This window comes from Desmodus rotundus, chromosome 11 (assembly GCF_022682495.2).
Source record: "Desmodus rotundus isolate HL8 chromosome 11, HLdesRot8A.1, whole genome shotgun sequence".
NCBI classification, from domain to species: domain Eukaryota; kingdom Metazoa; phylum Chordata; class Mammalia; order Chiroptera; family Phyllostomidae; genus Desmodus; species Desmodus rotundus.
Genome location: NC_071397.1, coordinates 3,367,489 through 3,395,216, shown reverse-complemented (window position 1 = coordinate 3,395,216; position 27,728 = coordinate 3,367,489). Strand labels below are relative to the sequence as shown.

The 27,728-nt window shown below is 49.6% G+C and overlaps 1 protein-coding gene across 7 annotated transcripts in view; it reads right to left on the bottom strand.

Annotated features, from left to right (window-relative positions):
* The window catches only part of PPARD (peroxisome proliferator activated receptor delta), an 83,861-nt gene extending 56,437 nt beyond the window's left edge, over positions 1-27,424 (bottom strand). For 2 of the 7 annotated variants that reach the window (XM_024557629.3, XM_045193040.2), the window contains exons 1-2: positions 27,290-27,424; positions 23,417-23,500 (exon numbers count right to left, since the gene is read on the bottom strand). The gene's annotated coding sequence lies outside the window, so the exon portion shown is untranslated. Of the gene's footprint in view, positions 1-12,897; positions 13,088-23,416; positions 23,501-27,235 lie in introns of all 7 variants that reach the window. The other 5 variants (XM_045193041.2, XM_053913672.2, XM_053913674.2 and 2 more) reach the window with 5 other exon arrangements.
* Between the last annotated feature and the right edge of the window lie 304 nt (positions 27,425-27,728).

The window sequence follows — 27,728 nt, the reverse complement described above, 5'->3', positions numbered from 1 at the left end:
TCACGAAAGACCACATGTTGTATGACCCCACGGACACAAAATGTCCAGAGTAAGCAAATCTGTGGGAACACAAAGTGTGGGGAAGCGTGGGAGTGAATGCTAAAGGATACAAGGTTTCCTTTTCAGATGATGAAAAGTTTCTAAAATTAGATTATGGTAATGACTGCACAAACACACTAAACATACTAATTTAGCAGATTAATATATTTAGTATGTTAGTATTTAGTATATTTAGTATATCTGCAAATACACTAAAAACCATCAAATTGTTTATTGATTGTTAAATGTTAATTAATTATTAAATTAATTAATATATGTTATTAACCAGTTAGCATTGGTCAGTAACAACACGTAAATGTCGGGTGCACATTACAACCCGACATCTGTACCCCGAAGTCTAGCTTCCTTCCCACGCCATGCAATTGACCTCCTTCACTTTCTTGTCCTCCCCCTGCTCACTCCCCGCTAGTAACCACCATTCTGTGGCCTGTATCTGTGAGTTTGTTGTCTGCCTGTTTTGTCATTCCTTTTTGTTTTAGATCCACATATGCATGAAATCGTATAGTTAGTTCTTGTCCTTGTCCTTTTCCGTCTGACTTATTTCCCTTAGCACGATACTCACAAGGTCCACCCACGCTGTTGCTCGGCAACACTTCATCTTTTCGAAGGCCACACAGTCCCTACCGTTCACGTGTGCCACCTCTTTACCCAGCCATCTGTCGAAGGACACTTAGGTCGTCTCCACATTTGGCTACTGTGAATAACGCTACAGTGAACCTCGGGGTACATAGGTCTGTATAAATTAGTGTTTTCCAATTTTTCAGGTAGATACCCAGAAGAGGAATTGCTGGGTCATATAGCAGCTTTGTTCTTGATTTTTTGAGAAACCTCCATACTGTTTTCCATGGTGGATGCACCAAACTGTAAATTTAAATGAGTGAATTTATGGTATTTGGAGTATGTCTCAATAAAGCTGCTAAATAACAGTATTACAATATGACTTCACTATGGTTTCCAAAAAAAGGATGTGTGAGCGTGTGCATGTAGGGGGAGAGAGAGCATGGAAGAATACACATCACTGTGGTGATTCTCTGAAAGGAAAGTTCTAGATAATTTTTATTTTCTTCTTTACAGTGTCCCTCTGTGTCTTCCAAATATTCTAAAATGCAGATGTTAGTTTACCTGACCAAAGAAATCAGCCAGGGTTTTAAAATCTAGAACTAAACTTTTAGAAGGTCTCAAGCACAGAAGCAAAAAGGTCCAGCTGAGTTAACCTGGGTATACCTAAGGACGTCATACCCTTTGCACCAAAAATAACCAGACAGCTAAGCAAAGGGATTTTGTAGTCCAGATAAATCAGACGAGCAGGTCCTGGTTGAGGAAGGGTTTGCTGGCCACTGCAGAGCTCGTTCCCCTTGGCTTAAAAAAACAAAAAACAAACAACCAGCAGTCACCATAAAGCTCAGAGAATATCAATGGTTTGCCCCAGCCAGGCAGCTCAGTCGGTTAGGGTGTCGTCCCAATATGCCAAGGTTGTGGGTTCGATTCCTGGTCAGGGCACATACAAGAATCAACCAATGAATGCATAAATAAGTGGAACAACATACTGATGTCTCTCTCTGTCAATAAATAAATAAAATAAATAAATGAATGAATGAATAAATAAATAAAAATTTAAAGAATATCAAACATTTGCCTGACTGGTGTGGCTCAGTGGATTCGGCAGGGGCCTGCAAACCAAAGTCCAGGGCACATTCCTGGGTTGCTGACCAGGTCCCCAGTAGGGGGTGTGTGAGAGGCAACCACACATTGATGTTTCTCTCCATCTTTCTCCTTTCTCTAAAAATAAATAAATAAAATCCTTTTTAAAAACCAACATTTCATGAGGTATTAAAAAAAAAGAATATCAAAGATTTGAACAAATGCAGTTGAAGGCCTCCTGGAACTTGTTTTTTTTTAAATTACATTTTGTTTATACTATTACAGTTGTCCCAATTTTTCTCCCTCTGCCACCTTCTATCCAGCCCCCCGACTCTCTCAGACAATCCCCACACTATTGTCCATGTCTATAGATCATACATATGTGTTCTTTGGCTACCAATTTGTATTTCTTAATCCCTTCACCTTTTTTGCCTATCCCCCCAAACCCCTCCCATCTGGCAAGCATCAAAATGTTCTCTGCATCTATCATTCTGTTTCTGTCCTGCTTGTTTGTTGTGTTTTCTAGGTTCAATTGTTCATACATATGTATTTATTGCCATTTTATTGATCATATACACTTTTTAAAGTATTTACTTGTTACAGAGAGGGGAAGAGAGGGAGAAAAAGGAAAAGCAGCACTGATGTGTGGGAGAAACACCCATCCATTGCCTCTAGCATGCCCCAACCGGGGACCCAGCCCACACCCCAGGCATGTGCCTTGACCGGGAATCAAACCAGCGACCTTTTGGTTTGCAGACCGGCATTCAATCCACTGAGCCACACCAGCCAGAGCTATTGTTCATAGTCCTGATCTTCTTCTTCTTTTTCTTAAAGAATACCCTTTAACATTTCATATAATACTGGTTTGGTGGTGATACACTCCTTTAGCTTTTGCTTGTCTGGGAAGCTCTTTATTTGGCATTCAATTCTAAATGATAGGTTTGCCAGGTACAGTAATCTTGGTTGTAGGTCCTTGCTTCTCATCACACTAAATACTTCTCGCCAATCTCTTCTAGCCTGCAAAGTCGTCTGTTGTTTTGTTTTGGGTTTTTTGAGAAATCAGCTGACAGTCTTATGGGAGCTCCCTTCTAGGTCACTAACTGTTTTTCTCTTGCTGCTTTTAAGATTCTCTCTTTGTATTTAACCTTTGACATTTTAATTATGATGAGTCTTGGTATGTGCCTCTTTGGGTTCATCTTGTTTAGGATTCTTCTTGATTTCTGGATTTGTATGCCTATTTCTTTCACCAAGTTAGGGAAGTTTTCTGTCATCTTTTCAAATTGGTTTCCAATTTCTTGGTGTCTCTCTTCTCCTTCTGGCACCCCTATGATGCAAATGTTGGTACGCCTGAGGTTGTCCCAGAGGCTCATTACACTATCCTCATTTTTTTTATCCTTGCTGTTCTGACTGGTTGTTTTTCCTCCCTTATATTACAAATCGCTTATTTCACTCTCAGCTTCATCCACTCTTACTGTTTCCCTGTAAGTTGTTCTTTATTTCAATTAGTGTATCCTTCATTTCTGATTGGATCTTTTTTATACTGCTGAGGTTCTCACTAAGTTCCTTGAGCATCACTATAACAGTGTTTTGAACTCTACCTTTAGAAGATTACTTGCCTCCATTTTGTTTAGTTTTTTTCCTGGAGTTTTGTTCTGTTTTTCCATTTGGGCCATGTTTCTTTGTCTCCTCATTTTGGCAAACTCCCTGGTTTGTTTCTATGTATTAGGTGGAGCTGCTAAGTTTCCCAGGCTTGGCAGAGTGGCCTAATGTAGCAGGCGTCCTGTAGAGTCCCGTGGTTCAGTCTCCCCTATTACCCGAGTTGGGTGCTCAAGGTGTGCCCACCATGTGAGCTGTGTACATCCTCCTGTAGGAGTTGAGCCTTGATTGCTGTTGGCACGTCCAAGGGAAGCAACCACCTGTGTTCTGTCTGGGGTCACACAGCATAAGCTACAAAGTCATCTGCAGATGGCTGCGACTTGTGCTGGGCTTGGAGGTGCCCGGGTGAACCCAAGCTGTGAACCAAGGCCAGCTGCTGCTAGTGCCACTCCTGGGGCAACTTTGCAAGAGATACAGGGCTCACTGAAGCCAGATACTGCTTGTTGGAGAGAATTTAGGAAAATGTGAAGCATGGGCCAAAACAAGCCATTCCTATGGAAAAGCCACTGTAAACAGCTTGGCTGGGCCTGAAAGTTGGGAGAGGCAGGACCTCAGGGAATCACCAGGGTGGGGCAGACAGTGAGAGCCAGGCTGATGGAGTCTCAGATATGGTGCCTGCTTACAGGCTCTGTGGTTCTGTGGGAGGAGGGCTCAGCAAAGAAACAATGGCCTCTGCCAGCACATCTGTCTGGGAGAAAGCTGCCCCCCCAGCTCTCGCCCTGATGCTGGACAATGCAGTTCCTCCCATAAGTCTCTGGTGCCTTTCAATCTGCTGCCCCCATCCCTGAGCTCAGAGGGAGTGGGTGTGAGTAAGTCTAAGCATGGGCCCTTTAAGAGGAGCTGCCTGGGACTCCAGAAGTTTCTGTGTTCTACAGCCTCAGTCCCCGCTGGTTTTCACAGCCAGAAGTTATGGAGATTTATCTTCCTGGCACTGGACCCCTGAGCTGGGGCCCTGGTATGGGGCTGGGACCCCTCACTCCTGAAATATCCCTCCCTATTTTTATCAGCCACATGTGGGCGTGGGACCAGCCTGTTCCACATCTCCGCCCCTCCTACCAGTCTCGATGTGGGTTCTTCTTTAATTCTGTAATTGTCGAACTTCTATTCAGTTCCATTTCTGACTGTTCCAAATGATGGTTGTTCTAGTTTAGTTGTAATTTTGACACGGTTGTGCGAAGAGGAGAGCCGTGTTTACTTACGCCACCATTTTGGTCAGAAGTCCCTCCTGGACACTTTCAAGAGTCACTTCTAGGATGAAGAGCGTGAGGCCTTCAAGATGATGATTCGTAGGCCCCTCATGACCTCTAATCAGTGACTTCAAAGGCACCTCTCTGAGAAGTCAGTGATTCCCCAACCAGGCTCCCCACTCAAGTCAGTGGGGAGTTTTAAAATTCCTGGACCTCATTCCTGGAAATTCTAAATCAAGAGGCCTAAGGCAAGGTGCAGGAATCAACATCTTCCCCAAAACTCCCTGGCGAATCTGCCAGCCAAGCCGTGTCTGGGAATCACTGCACTGGACACCATCTGGGACAACGTGCACCAGAGCCAGGCTGCACATCTGGCCGCAAGGAGCCCACAGTGCCAGCGGTCCAGACCAAAAGGCTACTTACTGAGTGCGGAGAGGGAAACTCCACGGGGAAATTCCATGGGTGTCAGATAACTGGTGCTGAAGCCTGAAGGGCAGACAGCAAATCCCTGGGACAAAGACTATTTGGAAGGTTCACTCAGCCAGTGATCCTGGGTGCTAACCTGGGAAAAACAGGGACTAGTGCAAATTCCTCTCTGTTAGATCAAAACAAAAACCAACTCCCTCTAGCAACACACATGAGCCAGCAAGCCTGGCAACCCCCAAGGGGTCAGAGCAGAAAGGGCTGCAGTGTGATGTTGCAGAAAGCCCTGGGCCTGAGTCACACAGATCTGGGCTCCAAATCCCTTCTCCTCGTTACTTACTGGATGTCTGTGGACTAAATACGGCTACAACCCCTTTGCCACTCCTCCCATCAAGGCGTGAAGTCTAGTTGCCCTCCTTGAATCTGGGTTGGCCCAGTGACTGCTTTCCCAGTAGAATATGGCAGAGGTCCCAGCACACGGTCCACAGGCTGCTGAGAGAGCACGTGAACCCAGTGTCTGAACAAACAACAACCCACAGTAAGGACCCTTTCGCCAACAAGCTCCCACTTTTAGAGCCCTTTTTAGCCCAGGGTGCATCTTCACATACAAAGTACGGGAACTATTTAAGCTCCACCGATAATTGGGAAGGACCCTGCCAACATGTGCTCAATCTTCCAGAAAGACTCGCCATCCCCCACCACACCAGTGACCCTGTTGGCCTCTCTTCTTCCTGTCACAGTCATCTTTGTCCCAGGCACCCAGGTTCAAGAAGTCAACCTCTCAGACTTGTCTGTCTTCCTTCAGCGTCCAGGGAAAGGCCAGCACCTCACCTCCCCAGTCACCCCAACCTTTCCATTCCCAACACCACCAAAAGACAGTCTTCAAGGCCAAGTAGACCCACGTGTTCTTCTGCAAGTTACTAGCTGTGGGCCAAGTCCAAGTTTCTTAACCTCTCTGAGGCCGTTTCCTCAGCTGCAAACTAAATATAAATCAGCGATGCCTCCTTTTTGTGGTCATTTCAAAGATAATAAGAGAACATGCAGCCGAACTATGTAATACAGAAGTACTTCATACGTAGCAAGTGTGACTATAGGCCGGAAACTTTCACCTGGGTAATACAGTTCTCCTCATCTAAGTCTCTGCCTGTGTATCTCTCTCCACGTTGACCCTCTAGTGTAATGCCAGCAGATTAACTGCCCTAGGTGACAGCTAGCACACGTATTCTCCTGTGCAAAGGCCTTCCATGACTTCAACTGCTCTCAAATCAAACCCAAGTTCTCACACGTGTAAGATTAGTTTTAATAATGGCTCCGTCCTGCCACCCTGGCCTGCAACCTGCTTTTGGAGGCAGCCTTCTACAACGGCTCAGAGTAACGCTGCCTCCTGGTATTCACGCCCCTGTGTAATCGAACCCACAGAAATGGCACGAGCATACACGTCATTTTAAGCCAGTGAGTTTGGGGGAACTTGTTATGAAGCAATAGAGAACTAATACTCGAATTTCCCCAATATTATCTGAGCTGTTGCTCCTTTACTGGCACCTACCCTTCCTACAACATCTCCGCCAGCTGCATTTCTGCCCGGGCTGCAAGGCTCACCTCACGTGCCAGTGCTCACTCTGAGCCTTTCTTAAGGCTCCATCAACCAGCCTCCCCAGGAAGCCTTCCCCTCTTCCCCGCACTGTCCCCACGTGTATCTCCATCACGCATCTGTCACACTGTGTCATTATCAATCTGTTTGTTTGTGTGCAAAATGACACACATCAAGGTTATCCCCTACAGCCAAAGACTGGAAATCACCTGCACGCCCATCGGTACGTAGAATGGCATACCCATGCAACAGTGAACAAGAACGAGGAAGCTCCACAGGTACTGGTATGCGGAGATGGACAAGAAACAACAGGTGAAGCGAGGGGCGGTGGACCAGCGAGTAGAGCAGACAGTCACCTGCCTGGAAAACAATAATGTAATACGAGATACGGGTGCATGATCATAAACGAAGTGGCTATGAGGGCTGCCTCCGGGAGGGGTGACGGACAGATGGGGGAGGAAAAGAAGGAATGCCTTCTGAATTTTGTAGCAGTCAGGAATTATCTATTCAAAAATAAACAGCTCTAGAAGACCGAAGGCTTCCCCACTAAGGTCAGGAACAAGACACAGGTGTCTACTCTCACCACCTCTGTTCACACTGTACTGGAGATTCTAACAGGGCACTTAGGTAAGAAAAGGAAATAAACACCATCAGGATTGGAAAGGAAAATGAAACCTCCATTAGTAGATGGCATGACCTTACATATGGCAAATCCTAAGAAATATACTAAAGAATTATTAAAAATAAAATAAAGAAAATTCTTACACCTTTCAGAGGGGAAAAAACAGATCACTTACAAAAGGACCTACAATCCAACTAACTTCATTATTCATACTGAAACATGGGGCAGTGACCTCAAAATTCTTAGGCTTCTATACCGAACCAAATTATCAATCAAAAGTAAGGGCATGGGAACCTTGTACGCTACTGGCGGGACTATAAAATGATGCAGCTACTATGGTCGTTCCTTAAAAAACTGAAAACAGAATGACCATGGGATCTAGCAATTCTACATCTGGGTACACACCCAAGAGAACTGAAAGTGGAGACCCGGACAGGTATTCGTACAGTCATGCTTACAGCAGCACATTCACAGCAGCCCAAAGGTGAAAGCAGCAAGGGATGCACCGCTGTGGAGTATTACGCGGCTTTAAAAAGGAAAGTTTAACACCTGCTATGACGCGAATGAACCTCGAAGGCATTATTGTTAAGTAACACAAGCAAGTCACAAAAGGACAAACACTGAGTGATTCCAGTCATGTGAGAGACTTAAAGTAGTCAAATGCATAGCAACAGAAAATAGAAAGGTGGAGGCCAGGGACTGGGGAGAGGGGAAAAGAGGGGGTTGTTAACAGGTACCGAGTTTCCTATCTGCAGGATGAAAAACAGCTCTGGGGATAAAGCGCGGCGGTAACGCACCACCGCGTGATGCACTCAGGGCCACTGAGCTGGACACTTAAAGTGGTTAAGATGGCAAACTTTCTATTACGTATATTTCACAATTAAAAATAGCCAATAAACATAATAAACAAACAAACGAACAAATAAGGGAGGGAGGGAGGGAGAGAAGGAGGACACAGTGCAACCACTGGGGAAAACAGTTTGCCAGTTCCTCAAAATGTTAAACTCAACAGTTACCGTAGGACCCAGCAGTTCCACTCCTGGGTGTACTCCCAAAGGCATTTAAAGCACGTGCCCACACAAAACCCTGAAAATGAATGTTCATAGCAAAAAAAAATGGAAACAATCCAAACATCCATCGACTGATAAGGGAATAAACCAAATAAGGTATTACCCACACAATGAAATATTTTCCAGCAGCCATAGAAAGGAATGAAGTACCATTACGTACGATGATACGGATGAACCCTGAAAGCATTATGCTCAGTGCAGGAAGCAGGCACAAGACCATACAGTGCATGGTTCTATCCACATGAAATGTCCAGAACAGGAAGCCCGTGCAGAAGGACGGTAGACTCGTGGTGCCAGGGGGTGGATGAGCATGGCGGTTGAGGAACTACCGAGAGGTACAGGGTTCGCTTTGACAGCACGGAAATGGTCTGGAATTACACAGTGGTGATGGTTGTACGACCCAGTAAATACGCTAGAAGTCACTGAAGTGTATACTTTAAAGTGGTGAGTTCTATATTATGTGAAGTATACAGCAATTTTTAAATGCTACAGAAACATATAGATCACAAAAGAATCTGACATTCTGCCTCACGGCTCAGTGCTTCGGAAGCTTGTCCCTGTCCACGCCCTCCCGCCCTGCGAATCTGCCTGCCGACTCCTCCACCTCTGTGTCCACTGGCACTCTGGCTGCTCACCAGCCCTTCCATTCCCCGTGACTTTCCACTTCTGGCTCTTGGGCAAGGCCTGTCCCTGCCTCGCTGCACCCACCCCTTTTCTGGTCCCCACCTCCTACTCAGTCCTATCCAAGACCATCTGCAGGCTGAGGCTCCAGCCCCAGGAGTCACCCCAGATGAGCTGCCCAATGACCAGGACTGCGGTTACAAGCGTGTGTCAGCTGAGGGATAAAGTTTCACACAGGAACTTAATTATAGCTCAGGAGTGGAGGAAGGGAGAAGAGCAGTGCCTTCCTAGGGCTTTGAGGAGCCCTACAGGGAAGCTACCCTGCTCTGCAGCACAGAGGTTATCTGCGGGGTACCGCCAGGACCGGGAGGCACAGGAAAGCAAGTGTGATCCAGTGAGGTCCACAGGGCACAGTTTATGGAAATGGTTCCATTCATAGGTATGAATTCTCGGCCCTGTTGTGCAACACCAACCTGTGTGCAGGCCTGAGCGGCCCAGCTAAAAGCCCAGGATGCCAAGTCTCACTCACTCTCAGGGCTCGCACAGGCATTCTCTTCACCTACCACCAGAGACCCCATTTTATTCCGTCAGAAGTAAAGTGGGGGGCGTAGCTTGTTCCTCCCAGAATGTCCTTCTTCAATTTTCTCCCGGGCTCCGAGTTGCTTTTCTAGAGTGGAATCTGAGCTGTCGATCACGAGGATACTGGGAATATGTTCTTCATGCCTGAGACTGCTGTGCTCAGACCCCACCTACTACCTAGGGAAGCGCCACGCAGCCGCTGCTGCCACACAGCCATCAGCAGGGCACGACGGCCAGGGATACCAGACCTGCCAAACCACCTGGCCTTGGCACCGCCAGGTGTGGAAAACAGACCAGGCGAAGGGACTTGGAAAGAGCAGGGACTGGTGCAGGAGTAAATCCCATCAAGACATATTTCCTTCACACCCATTTCTGGCCCCTATGTGGGCCCCTTAGCCTCCAGGCCTCTTCCTGGCCAGCTTGCTTGCTGTCTCAGCAGAAGTCCTCACAGCCACCGGCCACCTGCCCTGCCTTCTTCTCACTGCTTCGGGGCAGAGCCAGGGACCCAGGCCTCCTGTCATTCTTCCCAAGACCCTGCCTCTAGCCCAGGTGTGAGCTTCCCCATCTCCTCTCTGTGTGTCCTTTTTTCTGAGCTCCAGAGAGGTTTCTCCCTAAAAGCTATGGAAAGACACTTTCTGACTGGAGGTGGTACATTTCTCTGGGTTTGTATCGGAAGAAACACAGACAGAGGGTGGGTAAGGACAGCAGAATTGAAGGGGGGTCGGAGACAGGCAGAAACACGGGTTGGGAAAGGCAAAGACAGGCCCCATGCACCTCTCTGCCTTCCACCCTTTAAGCAATTACACCAATGAAGCAATTACACCAAACTCAGGGGGCTTTTTCCAAACGCCGCCCTCTGAGCAAAATGCCTCCCTGTGCTCACTCACAAACGGCAGTAAGGTCGAGAGCAAACAGAGACGCAATGACACCACCTGAAACACAGGAGAGGCAAGTCACAAACTGGGTGTTAAACAATACCCCATTTAAAATATATTTTATTTATTTGTTTTTAGAAGAGGGGAAAGGAGGGGGAGAGAGAGGGAAACATTAGTGTGTGGTTGTCACTTGTGTGCCCCCAACCGGGGGACCCGGCCTGCAACCCAGGCATGTGCCCAGACTGGGAATCGAACCGCCCATCCTTTAGTTTGCAGGCCGGCACTCGGTCCACTGAGCCACACCAGCCAGGGCAACAACATCCCATTTTTGAAGGGAAAAAAAGAAACAAGATATACACAGCCATGGAAAAATCTGAAAGAACACAGACCAAAATTACAGCCGTCACTTATATTTGGCATGATTATGTATGACTTTCATTTTCTTCTCAGTGCTGATCTGTATTTTCTAATTGTCTATAATGAACAAGCACTATTTATGTAATTAAAACATTTTAAAATAAATTAAAAATCACACACATGTAAACTCTTGTGCCAAAGTATCAGCTCCACATCCTAAAAAAGACAGTTCCCAAAATGCCTACAATCCGGGCATTGATGGCATCCGGTTAATTTCTAAGACCCCAAATACAAGTTTCTAAAAGTGCCCATCACTATTACTAGTTAGATAAAGCTTGCACCCTGGCTGGTGTGGCTCAGTGGACTGAGTGCCGGCCCACAAACCTAAAGGCTGCTGGTTCGATTCCCAGCCAGGGCGCATGACTGCATTGCAAGCCAGGTCCCCAACTAGGGGTGTGCAAGAGGTAACCAATTGATGTAGCTCTTGCACATCGATATTTTTCTCCATCTCTTTCTCCCTTCCTTCCCCTCTCTCTAAAAATAAAGAAATAAAATATTTTTTAAAATAAGTAAATAAACAGCTTGCCTGGAGCAAGCCCCTCCTCCAAAACCTCAGGCCCAACCACCCAGGAGCACCTGGCAGTGTCTACACCCGTGGGACACAGGCTCCGACCCCTCCAGAGCTCATGCCCGGAAGTCAGAGAATCAGAAAGCAAAAACAGGGCTTAGGGACGACTGACATCCTCAGGCTGGAGGACTCCTCACCTCACCTGGCTGCCTCTTCCAGGGCTCAGGAAGGGGCTGGCAGGGGTGGACCGTGGCAGCTCATGGGAACCACCCTGTGGGGTTGAGTGCCGCAGGTGATCACTGACTGGAGTCAACACCCACTCCAGCCAACGTTCAGACACAAAGAGAAAGACACATAGCCTTGAAGTTCTGTTCAGTCCAGCCAACACTTACTGGCACCCATCTGCGGGGTGAGGTGCGGGGTCCCCGGGGTCCAGAGATACGCTATCAATAAAACAATCAATACTCCCTGAGTGCCTCCTCTCTGCCTTTATGTGCCTCGAGTCCGCCCTGAGCAGCAGGGTCTAGAGTTACCCCCCCACTTTACAGATGAGGAATAAGGCATGGCAGAGCCACAGCTTGGCCCCACGCTGCCTGGCTCTTAACCATCACCGGTCCGCACTCCCTCAAAGTCCTTATTTTCAGGAACAGCCAGTGATCTAGAAATACAGAGCCCCACCCGCTACTTCCTATTCTGTTCCTGGGAAGAGCTCATTCCTTCTGAGAAGTCAGGAAATGCGGAATGCCTCGTCTCTCTGTCTAGGATGCCCTGGGCCCACTGTTGGCCTGAGGGGGGGCCATCAAGGCAGGCAGGTGGGCACAGTCCCCAGAGCTCAGCCAAGGTCACTGATAAAGATGCCACCTATGCCTGCTTCTTCTGGTTCCCAATGCCTTCCATGCAACCCAACCCCTGCCTCTAGCCAGGAAGCGGGAGCAGAAATAAATACAGCTCTCCAAAAATAAACCAGGATGGCAAGGTGCAAGAAAGGAATAAAATGAAATGTCACTGCTGGTCTGAGCCCAGTAAGTGCTGCTGGTCTAGGAAGAGCCCGTGTTGCTGGGCAGGACAGGTACCGAGAGCCCTGATTCCCCTTCAGCCTCTGCTCACTGCCTGTGGGTGCATCCTTGTGCCCATTTGCACTTGACTGGGAAGCTCAGGCTCAGGGGACAGGAACAGGAGCAGCAGTTACTGAACGGAGACGAGGGCGTCTAAGGGCTCAGACCCCAGCTCCGTTATTTGTCAGCTGTGTGACTTGAGCAAGTTGTTGAACCTCTCTGATCCTACCTGCCCTCCTCCTCTGTTAAGTGGAACAGCACCAACATCCACATATTGCAGGCTGATGTGAGGGCAAGGAAGCGTACCCACGGGGTAACAGCTGGCCCGAGGGAAAATCTGAATGAAGGCTATTCCCCTTCATTCCTGCTCTCCAATGTGCACATCTGGACCATCTTCTTTTTCTCCCCCCACCAGACTGAAAGCAGGCTGATTAATCACTTGGAGAAGATACTGTTTTTCCTGCTGGGAGTCCCTCCCACCCTACCAGTTAGCTGGTTATTTCTTAGGGCTCTAGGAGGCTGCTCACTGCCTTGGAGCACATCCAGGGAGCCACTAAGTACAGCCATTCTCAGGGCTCCACTGTCCACTGACCTGAAATGAGGCTCTGCAGGGGGCCCAAAGCTTGCCGAAGTTTTGCTTCTGATCAGTGAGCAGCAACAGACTCTGTAGTACTGGAAAGCAGGGAATGTTCCCTGAAGCCAACTCCAATCTGGCCAGTCAAGCAGGTATTTTCCGAAATGGAAGAGTTAGATTCAGCCAGTCAGTCCTCCGTGGGGAGGCCCTGCATGTGGTGATTAAAGACACGGACTTTCATTACCTGGGTTCAAATCCCAGCTCTGTCACTAGTAGCTAGCTGTGCAGCTTTTGGCAACTTTCCTAACCAGTTCGGGCTTCAGCATCCCCATCTGTGAAAGAGGTACAATGATTCCCACCTCTGAGGCTAGTGTGAATTAAAACCAGGCGATGTAGAATGATGAACACAGTGCATTCAGCACATGAGAGCCATGGAAAGGGGACCATACACCATGGAAAGGCGAGCCCAGCTCCTGAAGAACTCAGAGTCCAATAGCAGGGCTTAGAATGCAGGCAAAACCCCACATGGTAGCCGCCAAGCTAGAGGTGTGAGGAGGGAGCCTTACCAGACCCGCAGTGGAGAAAGAGTGGAGAAGGAGGCAACTGGGAAAGACTGTCAAAGCCAAAAATCTCAGTTGTCTCTAGTGAGCTTCAACCAAAGGGAGGGGTAACAACTAGGAAAGGGGTCCAAGAGTGAACTCGTCAGCTTAAGTTTCCTTCAAAAGACGTACGACTGTTACCCCACGAAATGACTTCCCAGACAGGGCTCTGGGGTAGGCTAGCGCCAGGCCCATTCTGTGGGAAGAAGGCCACTCAGGCTGGCCCCCAGGCCCCATTCCATGCACCAAGAGCTTGGCGAGCCTCTCTGCACAAGGCAGTGGCCCACTGAGGAGCCAATTCCTAAGCAGTTAATCTCTGATCACAGCTGATGAACACCGACCAGGACCGAGGACAGAACCATACATTGCAGGCTGCTCCCTTGAGACTCGCCAAGGTCTCTGGTTCAGAGCACATCCGATGAACAACGCAGTTCTCTCTCATGACGGAAGGAGAAAGCAGAAAGACGGATGAGGTTCAGGCTGCAGTCCACTGAGAGAGGAGTGTACGGGCAGGGGCTCTGGGAGTGCGGGGACCGCCCCGTGAGAGGTACCTTGGTTACCCACGACATGCCCGGGGCGGGGCTGCCAAAGCGAATCAGACAGAAGGTCCTGCTAAGAGCAGGAAAAGACAAGCCCACCGTAGGCTTGCAGGGGACAGAGGCAGGCCTTGGCCTGGGTACAGATATGCCGACTGGATTAGGGAATGGCTAGAAAACGGACTAAATATTTTTCTGAAAGGTGACGCGCTGCAAGTATACGACAGGCAAATTGTAAGTAGGTGGTGTGAATACACTGAGGGGCTAAGACGCCAAGGACAAAACCGCAGGAGTGAGACGATATAACACTATAAACAGGGCTGGGTCGGTAGAACTGTGATCGGGTGCATTCTGCAGTTTGGGAATAATAACCCGAGTGACTTTACTTGGGAGACAGAAATTAATATTGGCCAATTTGTTCATGACAAAAAAATTTTTTAGTTTTCAATGTCAATCTGTTTATTATCAAAGTTTTTTTTTTTTCCAATGACAGTCTATTTGGTGCCATTATTAAAAGTAGGTAATGGGCAGAGGATCAAAAGCAGAGACACAGACCTGGAGGATTTAATCTGCAGACGACTGGCACCTGGCCCCCAGATGACAACGAAGCTTCGCACAGAGTACGGACGGACCGCTGTTTGGGGAAGTCGTCGGAGCCCCAGAACTGCGTGGGGTAACACTGTTGACGGAGTGAATTTTCAAGCTGGGCGTACTTGACCTTTTGGGATCTGATTCTTAGAAACCCAAGCAACACTGTGAGGATCTACAGGAGTCCTGAGGTTTAGAGTAGCCACTCCCAGGAATGAGGGTGGCTCAGGGACAGGTGGGGGGTGGGGGAGATCAGTGCTGAGGACCCCAGTGATAACGGTGACTGTGCAGTGGCACCAGCTCAACTGCTCTGTCCCTTCTCGGGCAGTCCCCAGGCACCTGGGTGGACTAAGAGGGAAGAGGGCAGGCTTGACACTGTTCTGGGGAGACAGGAACAGGGAGTGAGGGGCTTCTTAAGAAAGCATTTCAGGTGGTCAACTGTGGGACCCGCACTGGGTAGACCAGGAGGGGTGGAGTGGAAGTAAGTGGCAGGCTCGGGGGCCCTCATGGAGCTGAGAAGGAGGGCAGTAAGTGAAGACCCCTGAAACCACCCCAGAACTGCCGGTGAGGACGGCCAGTCCGCATTTCTAGTGCACAGCTCCAGACCACCGCTGACGGTGGGGCTGCTCTCATTCTCCACAATGAGAAGGATGCTTTCCCCCCTCCTCTACTATTTTAAGTTGACTATGTTTACCTGCTGATATTCCCTAGGTATGATTCGGCAAATACTCTACAGAGAGGAACTAAGGAACACAGGCACATAGATGAAGACATGGTGTGAGGAGGGAGGGAGGGAGGGAGGAGCAAAGGGCCATGCGAAGTAAAATTTTACAGTCTTCCAGGGGCACTGGTGAGCTGACCCCAATCACAGCTCCGACCTCGTCTTCTGCTCTCTCCCTTCCACACTCTGCTCCAGCCACACTGGCCTCCTGACTATTCTGCAAACACACCAGCCATGCTCCCGCCTCGGGACCTTCGTACCTGCCTTCCCTCCGCCTCTAAGATTCTTCCCGCACACGGGCCGGGCCGGTCTCCTCTTTCAGCTTAAATAACGCCTTCTCAGCGAGGCAGTCCCCAGGTCCTCTATTTAAAGCTGCCGCTACCTCTCCTGCTTTTTTTTCTCGATATAGCATTTACCATCATCCAGCAAGTTTTTACTTAACTCTGGCCCTCTTCCCTGTCCCCCACCTCAACTATCATAAAAGGAACAGTTTTACCTGCTTTGTTCACTCCTCCACCCCCAGTGCCTCAACGGTGCCTAGCGCACAGAAGGTGCCCAACAAATACCTGTTGAATGAATGGAAGGAAGACGAGAGGAGGAAAAGGTGAAATCAGTCAGATTTAAACTAATCTTGGATCCTCAAGAGTCTGAAAGAAACCCTTCATTACTGACTTAATTGAATGTGTGGGCTGAGGTCCAAGAGCAAGGATCAGATACTACCTGAGGCCTTCTCTTTTACTCCCAAGTAGCCATGAAGACTCCCCTGAGAGCGTATTGTCTCAACATTGTTCTGGAAAGAGGCTGAACCTAGATCTCCACCGCCAGGAAGGGATGCTCTTAGACCGTCATAAAACAAGAACAAGGGTCAGCCCAGTCACCTAGCGGTGGATAAGCCCTTCAGGAGCTTCCCACTGCCACGGAAACAAACCGCCATGACGTGTGGCTTAAAGCAAAACATACATATTCCCCTACAGTTCTGCAGGCCGGGAGTCCAAGGTCACTTTCACAGGGCCAAAATCAAGGTACTGGCAGGGCTACACTTCCTCCAGAGGGTCCGGGGGATCACTTGTTCCCTTGCCTTCTCCAGCTCCTAGAGCTCATCCCTTGCATTCCTTGGCCTCTGCCTCCATCTTCAGAGCTAGCACTGTAGCAATCCGCTGTAGTAGTCACACTGCCTTCTTCTGTACCAAATCTGCCTTTGCCTCCCTCTTAAAAAGACCTCTGACTGCACCCAGGGCCCATTCAGATAATTCAGGATAATCCTCCATCTGAAGATCCTTCATTTCCTAGCGTCTGCAAAGTCCATTTTGCCATTGAAGGTAGCATCCACAGGTCCCAGGGGTTATGACCCAGATACCTTTGTGGGACATCGCCTAGTCTACCACCATGAAAGACAGACTCCGAGTTAGGAAGAAACAGTTCAGGCCTCTGGTCCACACAAGAGAAGAGTCAGCCCTGGCCGGGTAGCTCACTTGGTTAGAGCGTCATCCTGATACGGCAAGGATGCGGGTTTGATCCCGGTCACGGCACATACAAGAAACAACCAACGGCCCTGGCCAGGTGGCTTGGTCATCCAACACACCAAAGGCTGCAGGTTCGCTTTCCGCTCAGGGCACATACCTAGGTTGCGGATTCGATCCTCGGTCGGGGCGTGTGTAGGAGGCAACCAATCGATATTTCTCTTTCTCCCTCTCTAAAATCAATAAATATATCTTCGGGTGAGGATTAAAAAAAAACACGAATCAAATGAATACATAAATAAATGAAACAACAAATTGTTGCTTCACTCTCTCTCTCTCTCTGTCTGAAATCAATAAATTTTTTAAATTAAAAAAAGAAAGAGCGAGCCAGATCAGGAGTCTTGGCAGCATCGCAGGCCAGGGTCTTTCCTCGGCTGTGACTGCTGCTGGCCCTGCCAACCTCTGATTTTGGCCCAGTGAAATTAACTTTGGACTCTGACCTCCAGAACTGTAGGAAAATAAGTACGTTTTAAGCCACAAGTTTGTGGTGATTTGTTACAGGGCAACAGGGGGTGTAATACTAGGGAGTTGGGGAATTAATTTCATGAAACTGAGCACAATGGCCCTTGGAGGATCTTCTTAAAAGAGAAGGGTGGTTTTCCGTTCTCCAGCCTGAAGTCCCCAAGGACCACTCAGGAGTTCATCTCAGGACACACGCGGTGATGGTCAATGAGACCCATCAGGATCTCTGGATGGTCCTGAAAGCTTTTATAGGAGGGAAAGTCAAAAACAAAACAAAACAAAGATACAACAGTCTGGATCAGATGAACAAGCTTGAGGTCAGGGTGGTGGGTAAGCTTTCGCTCCCAAGAGCTGCCTGGGGTGGGGAGTCCTAAGCACCTATCTGGGTCCGGAGAGGAAGACTGCAGTGAGCAGACTGCCACCAGATCAGCCGGCGACGTCTGACACCAGGACTGACGGGTTAACGACAGTCCGCATGCCACACGTGACCAGCTCTGCTCCACATGGCACCACTAGGAGCTGCAGGAAGGTGGCTACTGCCCAAACACTGAAAGACGTGGAGAAACACAGCCACTCCAGGACACAGCTTTATACCTCAGACGCTTTCCCCCTGTTGTGTGACCTCACGTGGTTTCTTACCAAGTTGGCACACCCTCCTCACTGTGAACGATTTCATTCCCCCCAAGACCCTCCGTGAGGTGACTGACTAGGGTGAATTTCCAACGTAAGAACTGTATTATCTTACTGATTTTACCGATGTGTTCATGACTGGACCCAGCTGGCCAGAAGTATTTAGTGGGGAAATGCCAGAGCAGCGGTTCTCAACCACAGGTGACCTTGCCCCCAGGGGGACCTGTGACCATGTCTAGAGGCATTCTTGGTTTTCACCACTGGAGGACTGGGAGGCAGGTATTGGCACCCAGCGGACAGAAACCAGGGATGACAGTAAACACCCTACAGTACGCAGAGGGCCCACACAGCGAAGCACTACCCAGCCCACAGCGTCTACAGGGCTGGGGCTGAGAAGCCCTGTAATATAGGAAATGGGACTGCAGGCGAAGAAAAGTAAAATGAGAGCTGTGAACGAGGAAATGTTTCGGGCAGTTACGGGAAATTGAGGAGAAGCATGCCGCACTTGCTTGTTTGGAAAAGGGGCTGATGAGTAGCACTCTGAGTCTGGCAAACTCAAGGGTGGCCTGGCTGTGAGGCAGGTGGGCCCGCAGACTGCTGGGCACGCGGGCAGCCTGCTTGGCCAACGCTGCTGCTGAAAGAGCAAACTTGGCCTGTCCGACCGACCACTGACGTGGCAGCCAATGACTCTGCTACTGAAGTCACAGCTCAGGGGCGAGGAAAGTGCGAAGAGCAGTAATGAGATCAGAGAATTAAAGCAGATTGCGCATGGAAGCAATGAAAATCTATTTTAAAGCAATAATGTAGAAATGAACTTAAGCGTGAGGTGGTTCCCCCATGACACCTGGGAGCCTCTCCTTCCGTATCCTCTTCATGAGAGAACTCTTTCAAAGCTGTGTTGCTGTTAACTGTGCAGAATTCAGTAATGGCTTCAGGAGAGCCCCTGAGACGACGACACAGCTGAGTTAGAAGTTAGGCTTTGAACACTGGGCTCGAAATAAAAAGGAGGGGTGCCTGAATGCACTGCCTGAACGCCAGCACAGAGGGTGGGGACTCCCTGTTCAGAGGCTGGGCTCCTAGTATCACAGCCTGTACGTCGGTCGGGAGGAACTGGTGCACACAGGCCTTTCTCCCTGAGTCCAGCCCCTCAGAACTGAGCTCAGGAAGGCGACGAACCAGCACTCATCGAGGTTCATTTTAATCATACTTATTAAGCCTTAGCTCCGCTCAACAACAAATCCACTCCAGTCCTTCCCATGGTGTCTTCACAGACAGACAGAGCTACAGAGACAGGGAAAGGCCAGGAGGTGCTAAAACCCCGAAGCCAGGGCCACAGAGAACCACAGAAGGAGCCAGCTCTGCTAACACTAGTCCATGCGGAGCCTCCTCAGTGTCTCCAGCAGTTCCTCCAATCCCGTCCTGCTCCAAACTCCTTTTGCTGCTTTCCCTTCTTGACCTCCTCCTTTTCCCGCGCAGGTCCTTCTCCCCACCACTCTCTAGCTTGTCCCCTCTTTCTTCTCTCTTCCTGCTGGTTGGTGATGCTGAAACTGAAGTGTATTTGGAACATCATTAGTGGTGTTACATGAAGTTCTATATTCCCTGCTTTTTTCAAAATAAATTATGATTAACTTTAATGGGCCTTGACAATAAAACCTAAATTTAGTTGCCTCAACTTTTGTGAATCCATAAATCTCTCCCGTGTATCAGCACCCCTAAATAACAGGGGTGGGGGTGCCACTCCACCCCTGCTCTGGGTACTTAATCTGTGTGGCACATAAATCAAAATCAATAATTTTAACAGTAACCAGAGAAACTCAAATTTAAATATTTTACTATTTATTTATTTTGGGGGAGGGAAGGAAAAAAGAGAGGGGAGAAACGCTGACATGAAAGGGAAACATCGATCGGTAGCCTCTTGCACGTCCCCAACCAGGGACCTGGCCCACAACCCAGGCATGTGCCCTGACTTGGCATCAAACCGGCGACCCTTTGGTTCACAGACCGGCACTCGATCCATTGAGCCATACCAGCCAGGGCAAGAAACTCAAATTTAATATGAGGAAGAATTTCCTAACATTAAATTACTGCAGTAGTCAGTCCCCTACCCAACTCTCTACCTCCATTTTTTCTCCATTCATTCCCCCTTTTCTGCAATATTAACACAATCACTCCTTACTTCAAAACCACCAATGGCTACCTACTGTCCAAGTGCAGATCCCCTCATCTGGCATTCAAAAGCTGCTATCAACCTAGAAACTTGCCAACAACGGTCTCCGAGAATGGAAACCATGAGAAGATGCACTTCTCTCCTAGAAGTATTCAGATACTGGCCCCGTTACCTCACACAAGGGATGCTGGTCCCCAGGAGGCCTCTCTCCCTCCCAATAAACCATGCCTCTTGGCATTCCTACCCTTGTGCAGTCCCCTCCTTGTATCTGAACTGGTCTTATGATCCAGAAAATACACAAGTGACACTGTGTGACTTCTAAAGCGAAGTCACAAGAAACCTCGCCATTTACGCACGGATCTCTCCGTACACTCAGTCTCGGGATGTTTCTACTCAGAACCCAGCTGTCATGCTGGGAGAAGCCCATGGCACATGGAGAGGCCACAGGCAGACACTCTAGGGAACAGCCCACGCCAAGCGCCAGCCACGAGTGAGCCAGCATGGACATCCAGCCCAGCCGAGCCTTCCGATGACTCCTGCCCCAGCCTCTGTTTGACTACAGCAAGCTACCGCCCCCAACTGAGGACCGCCCAGCTGAGCCCAGTTAACCCACAGACCATCAAAGATAATAAAGTGCCAGTTTCACTTAGGAAATGTCCTGGATGAACCAATAAAAACTAATTTACTAAATCTTGACCCTTGAGTGCAGTCTTTTAAATATTCTGCGTTACAAAATAGAAATTATACAAAAAAGCACTTGTGTGAGTGTTTGAGTTACAAGCTAAACTAGCCACTTTTCTCATGAAACACAGTTTTTATTTGAAAAAAAGATGAACAAATTATCATTATTTAGATTTGGGTATTTGACAAACTTTTCTTGAAAATTAATGAGTGACACATTCACTTCAAGAAAAAAAAAAAAACCTGACGGTATATGACCAATGATAAAAAAAATACCAAGCTTTCATGAGAAATTCAAAATTATGGAAAACCTGTATCCACCACTGTGGATCCGACAGCTTCCCAACACTTGGAGGCTTTTCTGGTGAGGTCCGCGGTGTTGTTACTGAGTGTCATTTCCTGATGCTGCCAAATGAAATGCCGACACTTACGAGATCTCTGTAACTCAGGGAACCAATGACCGATTCAAAGTGAAAGATCCGATGCAAAGTGCAAGGTGGATTTCAATGTCACAAAGCACGAACGGCCTGCTGACAGGGTCTCAGACTCCACACGCCAGCTAACCTTTAAGATCAGTCTACCACTTGTCAAGTTTTGGTGTCGTATCAAAGAATATTCACAATTACCTGCAAAACCGAATAAAATAACCCTCTCACTTTCAACTACATTTCTATGTGAAACCAGATTTGCTTCATCTCCTTCAAATAAGACGTATTTTAAGAGGCTGAACATAAAGGCAGTTATGAGAATCCAGCTGCCTTCCATTAGACCAGACATTAAAAAGATTAGCAAAAATGTAAAACAATCTCATTCCTCAGAACATTTTTCTTTTGAAAAATAGCTGCTTTTCATTAAAAATTTCATCTGTGAGAAATGTGGGTTTTAAGTATTATTACAGTGAATGAATTAATAAATTAGTAATTCTTAAAAATTCCTGCTTTAATTTCCAATTTGGTAAACAAAAGATCTTGGGGCCCTTAATAATTTTTAAGAGTGTAAAAGGGTTTCAAGGCCAAAAGTTTGGGAATCCCTGTTTTACAATAGCCTAAAGCTGACTTCAAAATGAGCCACCTCTCTTGAAAGCCCAATCTGAAACCCACTCCTCAGGGACAAAGGCAGCCCTCAGGGATGACTTGCCCTCTGAGTGAGTACCGTGGACGGCAGCTTGTTCTCAGTGCTCACCAGCTCTCTGACGTCTTAGAGACCTTTTGTGCATACGTCTTCTCTCCCCAACTAGAGTCCACACACTCGGGGCGTGAGACCATGTGTGAAACATCGGTCTCAGCCCCTGGCCCACAAAAGTGCCTCAGATGGGAAAGACTAAGATGGCAACACCGGTTTTTTTATGTCGATATTAACACTGAAAAACCTGATAAAGCCATAGCCTCACTTTGCCAGGGGAAACTAAAAAAGAACACTTGTAGCTGGAACCGGGAGTCCAGCTCGGGGATGCACTGAAGAACTGACCCCCGGTCACGCACACCACCGCCACAATGGCCAGCTGCTGCCGAAACAAATGACAAAGCAAATCGACTCGACCCAGCAGCTCTGCCCGCTCCGGGGAACTTCCACTTCGTCCCCTGTCAGGGAATCTCAGAGGCCTCCCAAGCCCCCCTTCTTCCTCCTTCCCATTTCCTTCAGAGGAAAGGCCTTGCTATGGGTTTGAGGGCAGGAGGGGCCCCTGCCTGAGGCCTTCCTGCAAGATCCACAAACAACCTGACCCCCACAGACAGACGGACACATGGGCTCAGCACCCCGTTTGGCAACAGGAAAACCCACAGGGTGTTAAAGGCAGAGAAAGGGAAGTGAAACCCATAAACAACTACTGGAACCGCTGAAACTCAGAGACTAAAACAAATCAGACAGGAGTCCCGTGTTTCCCCGGCCCCCAGCGGGGACCCCACCGGAGCTCAGCCTCCCTATTTGGGACAATGAACATCGAATTCCCTGGAGCTCCCCTTCTGAGAGCTTACAAAACCTGCCAGGCATCCTGAGAACAGGGAAATGGCAATGGGAAGCATTGTTCAGACTGGGGAGAACCCGCTACCCCAGCGGAGATGGAAGGAAGAATTCTGTGTATTATGCCCAGCCCTCACATTCGCCAGCAAACGACTGACCCACGAGACAGGGACTGCGGTGGTTTTTTTACTACCGTCATTGCCTGAGTGCCAGCAGTGTGCCTGGCACGTAGCAGACACTCCAAAATGTTTGTTGCACAAATGAAAAGAGAATGATAAACACCACCTTTGTGGCTTGGCACCCAGGCAGGCAGGGAAGAGAGTGTACGTTTATTGATTCAACAAAGATTTATTTAGCACCTTCTGTACCAGGCACTGTCCTAGACCCAACAGGACACAAAGTCAGTCCCTACCCTTGTGGAGTTTGTGTTTTAGTGGGTGTAGAGATGGAAATCTCAATGCTCCCACAAAAACTATGTAAGTCACAGACATTTGATCATTATTTATTAAGTGCCTACTATGTGCAGGTGATGAGTACCAGATACTGTAACAGGCACCTGGGATCTGGGACTCAGCCCTAGTGAACTTACTTCATCTTCTAGGCCAGGACCCTAAACCTGGGATGCGTGTGTGTGTCAGTCGTTAGAGGGCCCTGGGTAAGGAATATGGGATTACCTCTTTGGTGCATCTGTCCTCATCTGTCGGTGAGCAGAAGCCACTGTGTGGGTACCACGTACATGCCCAAAACACCACGCAACACTGCAGGATAGAAAGAAACCCAACATCAGAGGTGCCGGGGTCAGGAGAGCAGCTCTAACATGTTATAATTAAACACTAGGGCTCTAAGAGTACTCCGAAGGCAAGCTGGCTCCTCTTCTGTCCCTCACACACATACCCTGATACATTGTTATTCTGAGCCTGAGTCAGCAAATATTTCCCAATCCTGGAAGTAGCCAGCTCATTTCCAAGTAAGAAGACACCAGCTTTGCTGATTGTACCAGGGTGGGGCAGAAGGAGCTGGCAAGGTGAAGAAAGACCTAGACCCCAGCACTCCCAGTGGGTAGCAGATCGTAAATGGAGATTCCCTGAGTCATGCTTGACTCCTTGGCCAAAGCTCATGGAGACGGGACTGGAGTCACACCCCAGTCACCAGCCTCTGAGCTGTGAAGACAGGAACTACCTACCAAGCAAGAACACCCACATGTCTGAAATCTGATGTGAAGCGACACTTCCTCCCTGCCAGACTCAAGCAAGTGCCCAGCTCTCCTCTGACACTATGGAGCTCAGCTGCTGCAAGGAGCTCCTCCCCCTAGATCCAGACGCACAGGAAAATGCTCGGGGACACCAAACCACCCACAAGCAGCAGCCACTGGGCAATCTGGGACAGCAGGGCACAGACAAGGCCATCACACACAGAACTTCTGACACAACACAAGCAAGAGCCTGGCAGGGCAAAGTCCCCAGAGATGACGCATGGGGAGGACAAAGAGTGTTCCCCGTGTGGATAATGCACGGCTCCTGGCATTTCGGGGGGGGGGGGCCCACAATCTGGCTTTCCAGATGGTAGGGAGCACCCTGGGAGAGGGGTGCTCAGTGACAGGGTATAGGTGCAGCCTTTAGAAGCGACAGGTCCAACTCCTCCCGAGAGAGAGGGCCTCCCCAGCCCCACACGCCAGCGTCTGTGGGCCCTGGGACAGCGGCAGCCTACCCAAAGCAGGGACCCATGAGCTTCCCAGGCCAGCATCCAACTCTAGCTGCCCTCTCACCGGGTCTTGGGGGTGGCGGGGCCTGAGGAACCACGGGTGGAGTTGGCGGGCTGAGTAACGGTGGTTCTTCCTGAGGAGGCTGAGGCACACACCAAAGAAAGAAGAAAGCGGTGGAGGGGCAGGGAGGAAGGCAGCCAAACAAATGAGGGGTTCAGTAAACTTAGCTCATTAAACCCAGGAAGTGATGGGCTACACCAGCTGTAGAACAATGTCCGAGGCCTGTCTGCTCTCACCTTCGAAAGAGAGAGACAGGCTGACCCAGGCTCCATAAAAATCACTGAGTGGGCACTTGGTAGTTGACAATCACGACTACCCACACAGAAAACGACAGAGAGGACCCACCGCAAGAAGCAATCCAGCCAGAGCTGCTGGTGGCCAAGCTACTTCTCAAGGATTGGGCTTAACCTCCTTCTCAAGTCCTCCTCACCTACCACCTCCGGGGAGAGTGAAGGTGAGCAAAGATAGAAGCATGGCAAACGGCTCAGGAGCCAGGTAAAACCCTCGGGAGCCAGAGATTACACCGAATTACCACCAAACATACAACTTCAACTCCATTGGAAGGACCCATTAAAACCCCAGAGGGGTGTTTCCAGACGAACAAGGGACCCCTTTGGGTCTATTCTGCCCAAATTCCCCCTAAGTGCTGCTTGGTAGGGGGCCCACGCGTTCAGTAGAAAGGGGACTGACTCAGCCATCCAGGATCCTTTTCCTTTCTCAGAAAAGTTCAGTGCACCCGAGGATTCCAGAACTTTAAAGTCTGGTCTAGCTGGTTCAGTTGGCTCTCCACCAAAGCTCCTGGCAGTTGCCAAGTTTGTGTCCAATTCTGGCTCAAAGAGCGAGAGCACGATCCTCAAAAGAGAAGACCTAGAAACCCGGAGCCAGGTGAAACAACAGGCCTTCATTCCTAAATGTGAGAGTGGGTCACGCTTTCTGAATCCTCCCACAGCAGACTGGGCAGAAACGGAGGATATGTCACTTCCTGATCATCTCACTGGGGGGGCTAACGCCAAACAAAGGACTTCAAATTGAAGACATCTGAAAGGAACTTTCTACTTTGCAGAAGGCTAAGTACGTCCCCAGACGTACCACAAAGGCGGCGAGCTCTCTAGCCCCAGAGAGAATGATCTCTATGTCTAGAGGGAACTTAAGTTCCTGACAGTCCGTCTAATGCAGCCCCACAAGTGGCCCAGGCAGGTAGTGACCTGACATTCAACGTCACGCCTAGGAAAGGGAACAGAACTTCAGTGTCAACCTCCCTCTTAGATCCACAGGAAATCAAGCTCCCGAGGAAAACGGAGGGAGAAACTTCAAGAGAACCTGCTTAGTGAGTGACCACCACCAGAGGCCCGGATGCATTCAGTGGATCAGAGATGCTCGAGGGAAAATCAGCAGCTGGTTCAGGCCACCAATAATAAAAGGGACAGATGTCCGCCAGCCCTAGAGCTATCAGGCGGCAATCTATTTAAAACTCAAACAGGGAAAAAAAAATTTCTGGAGTCAGTACAGAGGAAAAAGGTTGAGAAACACAAGCATTCTCTGGGGCGTATCTTCTAGAGACTTCTCTTAGCTCTTTGGGAGGAGGCGCAGGGCAGAGGGCGGGAGTCAGGGCAGAGAAGGGCTGGGGTGCTGTGGTTTAAATGTGTTCAATACACCCAGAGAGCAAAGACACAGGGCCTGTTTCCTGGAAGGGGAAAAGAGTTGGATGAGGCCTCCAGCTACGCCTGGCGCGCACCCAACTCGGCGGCCAGTCTCTTCCCAAGGGTTCCTGGAAGTCAACAAACCCATAAAGAAGAAGTATTAAAGCTGAGATGAGAATGGTCTACAAACTGAACATCATCCCTGATGCAACACTCCAGGAAATTCTCCCACGCAGACATGACCAACCTGCTGTTTACCTCAGAATTCAGCTCCTTACTTCAATCGGGGGCTGAACACCCTAACCCCACCGGTACCTCCACTGCAGGTCAAGGGAAAAGCACAGCAGTGTGCGGAGCTGATGCTTCTCCCCGAAGCACACTGGGAGAGCAGGGGAGGTGGCTGACAGGGCTGACACGGAAATCAGAGAGAGGGGCAAAAACAGGCCCTCGGGCGAAGATGGGAGGTGGGGGAGTAGCCAGGATAGGAGAGGCTTAGGTAAACAGGGTAAGCAAGCACGGGGCTGAAAACGCCTAGAAACACCGCGACGAAGATGATGAGGAATCTTAATACTGACAGCAGCCAGGCAACGGGGGAAGGAAGGGACAGGGATGGGAAAAGAGAGAAAGGATGGAGGAAGGTCGAAGGCAGAAGACAAGGATAACGAGGGGGACAGAGAAGATCCCCACGGAGACCCTGGGTAGAGGGCAATGGATTTGGAGACGCCAGATAAGAAATGAAATAAGGTGTCAGAGGCAAGGATGGGGAATGGGAGAGAACCCCAAGCCCGAGACCCGGCTCTCGGAACACAGAAGTGGGAGGAGACGAAGACACGAGGCCCAAGTAGGGTCACAGAGTCGGGTGGGGAGGCCTGCAGTTCGTGCTCAAACAGCAATGCAGGTCCGAAAGGCTGGAGGCACAGAAGCGGCGGGGCGCCCGGGGAGCTACGGACCACCGCAGACTGCCCCGGGTCCGAGCGGCGGGAAGCGGCGGCGGCTCGGTCGGCGGACCCCTGCGGCTCTCCCCAGCCCACGCCCCTCCTGGCCTTGCGTCCCAGCCCCGTCGGCCGCCCCAGCCCGGGCCCGCCGCTTACCTCCGATGCTTGCCTCCGCTGCTTGCCTACCCGCTTCTCCCGACTCGGACTGACCTGTCCCGGCCGCCTCTCGCGCCGCCACAGCCGTCCCGCAGGCTCCGCAGGCTCCGCAGGCTCCTGCCAAAACTTTTCCCATTAATCCCCAGCTCCGCGGCGACTGCGGCGTCACACGCTGCGCGGCCCGGCCCCGCCCCTGACAGAGTGACGTGACCGCGCAGCTCGGCTTCCCCGCCCCCCCCTCCACGCCCCTTTCCACCCCCGAAGGAGCCAATCACCACGCCTTCTGGACACTCCCTTATTCTGCCACTCCGCCCACTGCACGCTGCCCTGGGCCTGCCTGCAGCGCCCTCTGGTGGGAAACACGGGCGTGGCAGCTGGGGAAGGGGCTGGGAGGCAGTGCCAGGCCTGTAAAACAAGTCTAGCAAGTAACACAAAAGGGAATTTAAAGTTGGAAGGGAACTAGAGGATCATCGGGTATAAACTCCTCCTCATC